This window comes from Cariama cristata, unplaced genomic scaffold (assembly GCF_000690535.1).
Source record: "Cariama cristata isolate BGI_N322 unplaced genomic scaffold, ASM69053v1 scaffold3145, whole genome shotgun sequence".
NCBI lineage: Eukaryota > Metazoa > Chordata > Aves > Cariamiformes > Cariamidae > Cariama > Cariama cristata.
The window spans coordinates 29,734-38,137 of NW_009615614.1; positions in this window are offsets into that span (position 1 = coordinate 29,734).

Consider the following 8,404-nt stretch of genomic DNA (forward strand, 5'->3'; position numbering starts at 1 on the left):
CCCCACAGCCTCTCTGGGCAGCCAGGGTTCTGCCCCCTCAAAGTACAGAAGTTCTTCGTCATGTTCAGGTGGAACTGCCTGAGCTTCAGTTGGTGCCCATTGCCCCTTAACCTGACCCCGGGCAGTCCATGAAGTTGGCAACAGTATAAATTAAAGATTTACACTATGTAGCCTGGCTTAATTGACTCCTTGCCACATAGAACAGAGAGTCAACGCTTGTTTGCAAATCACAGTTCAACCCGAACAGCAGCAGCTTTCTCCTTCAACCACCCCAACCCCACAGGTGGACCCTTCAAGTTGCCACATGGGAGGCTTTGCTACCGTTTCTCAGGCTCATGTCCGAGGGATCGAACGTTTGCTGGCCACTGATGGTGATATCGCTGATGTCCAGTGTGCCAATAACCTATGGTTTGTGATAACTCCCACCCGGGAGGAAAATACTGTGCCATTGTTTCCATTTTATTCAGTTTAGTGTTCTTGGAGGGTCTCAGTTTGTCATTTTTCCGTCAGTGCTGGTTTTACTTTTTTCAGACCTCAGTCAGCTTTCTTCTATAACTTAGGAAATCCCAAAGTGAAATCCTGTGGTCTCGCACCTGTCACAAGACACAGAACCACAGCATTTTGAGCTGTTTACAGCCTCATGTAATCTTGCCCATGCCTCTAGAGATGTCAAGCAGCAAGTCGGAAGGAAAGGCTGTTTAAGCTGCAATTTTCAAGTTCTTGGATCACAACTAACAGACTTGTGGCAATACTGAAAGCTGCAAAAGATGCTGTTTCTTCTTTTTATTGCAGATATTCTCAAGAGCACCTGGAAGACTTACATAAATGACCTCAATTTTAACCTGTTTGGACTAGATTAGTGTGATGGAAAAAAATGTCATGGGTGAGATTCCAGTCCAACCTCTACATGGGAAAAGTTTTTCCTCTATAAATAGCGCTGCACTCTTTTGGCTGTAACATTTCTCTCGCTACTAAATTAGAATTCACAAGTCTTCTGCAGGATTCATAATGGGATCAAAGATTAGAAACTTCTTTGAAGTTTGTCTTCCTTTGCTCCACTGTTAATACATACCTGCGCTAATCCACCATGGTTCTCCTAAACTAATCAGTCACTCTCCTTCCCCAAAAGGGACAAGTATACAGGCTTTTTTCAAATCCCCACTTATTTGTGTTCATTATCCACACTTCATTTTGCAAGGGCATAACATTTTGTTAATTGATTTTTCATGTACTGTAAAGAGGCCAGCTCTGTTTCCTGAAACCTTTTGGTCTAAATGTGATTTGCCGGTAATATTTACAGTACCTATCGCTTTAGTCCTGTTTATTGCTAGTAAGGCACACAGTAGATTGAACTGTGTGCATAACAAATTCACAATATTTCACCTTTGAAAACATCTATGAATAATATGATTGCAATGAGATCATCTCAGTCTCACTTTTTTAATTTAGTCCTTCTTGAAAGAGATTAAAGAAACACTGAACCTCAAGGTTATTTGCCTCTTGTTTAGGAAAACAAGCTAACACCCTCACTGTCCCTAAGCAGAAATTACACAAGGGAGCATATAATTTCAAAACTCTTTTCAAAATTTCCATAACTCAAAACTGTGTCATAGGCATTTCTTCATCTCACTGTGACTCAAAATTGGCTCATAACTACCATATCAAACTTCTTGTAGCTTACTTTATTTATTATTATTTTAAATTAATGCTTGCTTTTTGGAAAAAAAGCTATCTTTGGAAAAAAGCCTATTATCATAGAGTCTGTAATGATTTTTGTTATTGACAGTAATTGGTTTAATGAGGCATCTGTTTGACTCATGGATTTTTAAGCTGGAACCCCTCACTGTGCTCACCAGCTCCGACCTCACTGAATAGAGAACGCAGAACCAGAAGCAGTACGCAGTGCTTTTTGGAGATGGATCTTTATGGATTTGAATGCATCTAGATTTCCACAAGCTTGAATTTCAGAAAGCACAAAAACTGTGGATGAAGTCGATGAAATACCCTAGTGATGAGCCCCATAGTTAGACATCCAGAATTGACCCTTTCTAAACATTGATTTATAAAGTGTAATGAAATGCATGAGAGGGACACACTGAAGAGGAAAGTTTCTCAGAAGTTCTGCAAGGTCATACTTCATTAGTGGGAGACTATGATGATTTTTAACTATGATTCCATTAGAAGGCAGTTTAGTCCAGAATGTAGGGGGAAAAAAAAAAAGGAGAAAAAAAAGAAGAAGGAAAAAAAGACAAAAAAAAAAAAAAGAAAAAAGAAAAAGAAAAAGAAAAAGAGAAATGGAAGAGCTCTCACTTCTTCAAAGATTTATTTCTTAATTTTTCTTTGGGCTAAAGTAAGAGATTAATCCATTCTGATGAATGCCCACAGGGTTCACTTCTAAACGAGTATTTCCCCTCTCATCAGATAGAATAGGAAGATTAGAGTATGAAAAGGAGACAATTTACAGTGAGTTTTCTGGTCTTCAGAGGGGTTTTAATTTGGATGTGACAGATATGTTGAGCTGCTGCTTGCCTTCATATTTTCAAAAGGACATTTTAAGTGCTACTGCTCCGAGTACTGTGCGCCCCCAGAAAGACACGTGCCATGCCTGCCCCCGTTACAAGCTCCGGACTGACCACGGTTCTTCCCCAGACTTTAAAAGCCACACTCCACCAGCAGCTCTCTTCTAACCCAGGCTGCAGAGGGGACCAGCTGCACGTCCCACTCACATCCCTACCCAAGGGGGTTCCCTTCAGGCGATCAGCATCCCTAAAGACAAGATGCTTTAGAAAACATGACTTAAAGACTGAAAAAAATTAGTTATTTTAGAAATGGCTTGACTGATTTCTTTGTATCCCTCTAAGAAATGAATGAATAAAAAAAGTGGTCGTGATCTTCTATTGACCAGGGCAGAACAAAGACAGCCACAGGACCTCTCTAAAATAAAGGGGCTGATGAAACAGCCCAGTATAGGGGTACCTACACAGGCTGCTGCAGCAGCTACATTCACGGGACTGGTCATTGAATCATCATTTCCCCACAGAGTCAAAGGAGAGAGATAGTTTGGGTGTCTGTGATGGGAATAATTTAATCACGGGGCCATGCTCTACCTCCTCCAGTGAAACTGGTGTCTGGCAGCCTGGTGAGCCAGTGGTCTGAACTGGTTTTTACCCTCTGCAGATTAAACATTAAGAGCCACAGTGACTAAATTAGGTGCTTGTAATCAGTCAAATAATCCTGTGTGGAAATGGGCCAGGAAAGAGGATTTGTCACTATCCATGTCTTCCTTGTCACCCCATTACCCAATACCTGCACAGACATTTGTACTCTCCCACCCCATTTTACAGACGGGAAAGTGAGGTGGATAATTTAAGTCACTTTTAAAAAGCCAGACAGAAATAAGTGCCAAAAACTGGAACTGGAGCTGCCAGGTCTGAGCCAGGACAATTTTAGCACACAGACACAGAATCTCCCAGACCGGCCTTCTTACACCTAAAAACGCAGATTTTAAAACAACGATATGAAACATGATGATTGAGCACTCTGTTGAAGTCGAACTGGCACGAGAGGTTAGCAAAATTCTTTCAACTCTTGCTCATAAAAAGTGGGCTTTGCAGAATTGAGAGTTTCATGGATTTTTTCAGTTTTGACAAACTTCAGCTCAGTAAATGCCAACCCCTCCAAATGTTTCAGGTTGGCATCTTGGTATAAAAGCACTTCTGCATTTCCAACCCAGCTTGATCTTCCTGCCTCTACTTACTAATTGCAGGGAGTGGTACAGACCCTCCCCGTGTGGTACTGCTTCCCTCTTCGGTGTGCTCCGGCAGGCAGGCAAAGAGGTAACAGTGTAGATATAGTAAAAATATTATCTAAGTTGTTAAAATATTATCACATTGAAAACACTATCACAAGCACCGTATCTAAAACCCGCTGATATTAACGGACAACTTATACTTCATCGCTGTTGTTTCAATCTCTGCAAACAAAGAGAAACCGCTGTGCCAACACCTCCAAGTCATTCTTTGAAAGTTGTTTTTTTTTTCCCTGCTCTAACAACTGTAGTATGAAAAGTAAATGCCGAGAGTCTGGAAGGCAGCTAAAATATCTTTTCAGCCCTTGCTCTTCCTGGCTGCCATATTGCACTTTTCCAGATGCTTTGCCCCACAAAGCTGAAAATCCTAATTTGATACGGCTCTATTTTAGTCCTATTCAGAGTGAAGTGATGGCATAACGTGATTCTTCCATCAAAACATTAATGACAGAACACGATCAGAAGGAAAAAAAGAATTGAATTTATCATGTAGAAAAATGAACAGAAAATCAGTCATAGAAATATGATTGGAATGTATCATTCAGGAAAATCTTTGTATTTACACCCTTATGTATTTAAGAACAAGTGGTATATCTGTCCACCACGCCAGTTTTGAATGTTCTGCATTTTTTGAAGGCAATTAGCCATCTATTCAAGGCTTCTGTGCTCAGTTTAATTTTCCCATTTTTCTACCCACCTAAACCTGACACTTTGACACCTTTGCTTATTAGAATGAAAATTCAACATTTAGAAAGGCCAAGCAGCACAAGGTCAAAAACCAGCACGAAATCTATATGTTGAAGATGGAATCGTGGAAGTTTACACAAAACATGCAGTTTCACGTTTCTGTAATTTTAAACAAAACAATAGCTGTCATGAGTTACTAATGCAAGTTTTGAAATATTCATCACCATTTTCTTGTTCTGTCTGAAAAGAAATTGCTTCAGCACTCAGAGCTGTGGGAAGCTATTGAAGAGCATTATATCTTTTAGTCTAGCACCTTGCCAGAGAAGAATTGCCTCTGACACCATGCAATTATTCTATTTTAAGAATCTTAAGCAACAGGAATTTCATCACTTGAGTTGGAAGATTATTTAACAGACTAGTAGACCTTATGATATGAAGCATTTCCTATTATACCTACATTCTTCCATTTCCTAAACTTATAGCAGTTATCATTTCTCAACTCATTCTAAACAATCCATCCTTCTTCCAGTGCTCCACACATCAAACTGTTTCACAGTGCTTAACAAAGCGTTTCCCATGTGGCACTTAAAGCACGTTAGAGTCTATTCTGATGAAGTACGGAAGACTAATTTTGTGAGCAGGTTATTCAGTCGATCACTAGAAATGCAGATACAAGCAATGAAAGAACTCTACATCCCTTAAACTAGTAAACCAGAAACTACAGCCTGGGCATCGTGTTATTGTACTGCCTGGGCCACAAGATAATATTGGGAACCACATCCCACAGCTGTGGGCCTTTGCTGTATGACATGAACCCCTTAGGCAGATTTTATTGGGGCAGACACTGGAGAAGCTTCAATATAGTTTATTTAAAATTCCAAGGGAAAATACATGAAGTTAGGTATTTTGTTATAAGTTAGCTATTTAGGAGTTTTTTCCTTTACATTTACACATTTGTTTCACTCCACTCCAAATCACACTGGTTTCGACCTTAACATGACTTTGCTAGGCATTCAATTTTTCTCATGCTTAGCAGAGAACACTCATGCTCCTCTTAGATGAAAGTATCTGAATTTTTCAATTCTAGCCAATTTAGAGTGTAAACAAACCTGACAAGTTTTTTGGTGTACAAAGGCCCCTCTGTCTACATAAAGAATAAAGGTTTAGGATATTATGCCTTTTTAAACCTTAGAGGAACATTAGTAGCCAGAAAGGATGGACCCCCCTCCACTGGTACAGCAAGTTCTCACTGTCTCTGCTTCTCCGAGTTGTTTAATTCAAACACAACAGCCCTTGTTCACAGTATTGAACAAAGAGCTCACCCTGAAGTATTTTAACCATTTCATTTTGAACACAGCAAGACAGCCAGTGGTGAGCCATGGTGAGCTCCCCTGATCCATCCTAGGACCCAGGTTCAAAATGGAGCGCTCTTTGGCTTCTGTCATTACATCCCACCTCTTTCATCAAGGTGAGAAGCTGCCTCAACATGCCACCGTCATCGTGAATGAGCTTCACGGACCCTGGCTCCCCTGTGTGCAAACCACAAGTTACATGTAAGCACCAAAAAGCAGATTTTAAATGGTCAAAACAGACTCGTGACCCTGGCTTGCAGGCCAGTTCCTTGCCACAGGAGCTGGTGAGATGCTGAGTGGTTCGGATGCCAGAGCTGACCCTCCAGTCTCTGCACACAACTGGGCAGGACCTCATTGGAGCAGAGCTCCATTACGACCGAGCTGGATGAGCCACTGATGGCCCAGCTGTCACAGTTGGGGTGTTATCGCCAAACAGCAGCCGTGCTTATACCCATGCTCCAGGGACTAGACCCCAGGAAAGACCAGAGGACCAGCAGGCAAAGTGCTGCACCGCCTGCCCCGTCCCTACCACGGGAAAAGAGCACAATCCCACCGCTGCAAATCCATTTAATTGAGTCAATCAGAGTATGCGAGCTATTGCCAGAAAGTCAGCCAAGGGGCGTAGCGCAGGCTCCGTGCACATCCAGGTTTACTGTTTTAGAGGGGTCACGGGAAGGGGAGAAATCTGGTCAAGAACAAAGCTGCCGCGTCGCAGCTCCATTAACAAACTTCCCCACAACGCAAACATCACGTCTCCTTACTCTAAACAAGTAGAGGTTTACTCTCTAGACAGTATTTCATAGTATTAGTATGCCAAAATGAGACAGTAGTTGAGATTTCTGAAATGAAATGTAACCATCAGGGGTTTGGGAAGAGCTAGCACCTCAAGACATCTGGCAGGGGAGATGAAAGCAAGAACAGGACCTCAGTAGGACCCCTTCAAGAATCATTGTTTCCCCTAAAACACCCAGCCCCTAAAATAAACCTGTGTTTTCCTCTCACCCAGGCATAGTCATCTACTTTTTAGCAACTTACAATACATCATGATTTTTTTTTTTCACAAGATCTTGAGATGAGCCCCTCCATTTACAACAGTAGCAGCCCCTCTATTTATGACATATGCACACTCTTACAATGTTTTCAATTACTTCTGTCTCCCCGACACGCAGAGATGCTGCTTAAATAGGAAATTTTGTTATCATATATGTTTGAAGATTTCTAAAGCTAGATCATTTTGCATTTTCTACCCTACTGAGCTAGGAAATTAATAGGAAAACTTTACCTTGCCCTCTAGGAAGTCTGATTTAGTCAAAGACATGATCTCAGGTAGTAACTACAGAACCAGCTATTTATTTAATTTAAATAAAACCATTCTTCCAGCAGACAGTGAAGTGAAGAAATAATATGTCATGCTAAGATTCCTGAGCTTCGCCCCTACATCCACTCTTGGGGTTGCTTTCTGTGCACGTTGAAGTGCACTGCTGATCTGTGTTAAATAAACTGCCATAGAATGGAAAGCAACGAATTTGTGCTCCCTGGGTGTTGGGCAACTAGTTTAACTCCTGCTGGCACATAGACTATAAATAGCAAAAGATGATACAGTTTCACTAGAAAGTGAATAATTCAACAGGAAGGAAATAATTTTTAATTCCTATCAATCTGCCCTTTCAGGAGTGATGAAGGTGGGTAGTGTTGCCTTTAATCCAAAGACAGCAGGTGATGTTAGGTGTCTTCTCGTGTGATGACTTACCCAAGGGCTGACACCCTAAGCACAGGGCTTGCCCGCACCCACTTGGTAACAGACCTTCTCCTTCCCTCACCCTGGTTCAGGAGGAAGCATTATCCATTTGGAATTAAAGACAAATTAAAGACTTCTGGGCTAGACAGCGGCGCATGTCAGAGGAACCATATCAGAGAGATGACCTTCAGGAGGTCCTCATTCTCTTGCTCTCCCATGTTGATGAAGGGAAAGTAGACCACTCCTTAGAGAAGCTATCTAACTTGTCAGTAAGAGCAGAAGTGATAGGTCCTACCTTTCATCAGGTGACAGGCTGAGCTCATCTCTATGTGAATTTGTACAAGCAGAACACTTGCCTCAGGTAATTTTCATATCTCTCAGAAACATTCTTGCAACATGCACAAGTTGGTCCCAACATCCTAATCCCAACATTAAAGAGGGTTACTATCTTCAACCGAGTGGGCTGGAACAAAACGTGTGCACCAAATACTTCCAGATCCTTCCAGTGACTGGAATATGGCTCCAGTTTTTATGGGCTTAATGTACAAATATAATATAAAAATACACCAGAACTTATATAAATGAAATCAATTTCTTTTAAGATGAATGAAGAGTCAGATGTAACCTTCTGGGTCTGAGATTACTAATGCTTCTTCCAGTTTTTTGAATGGAAATCAACTGACTCAAATTCCACAGTTTGGAGTATTTTCCTTTTAAAGAATTCTCAATTGTATGAACCTGTATGCATCCACTGTGTCCAAGGACAGTGCTGTACCTACAGATGTTATTTTTTTCAGATTCATACCTGAAATTGCTGGA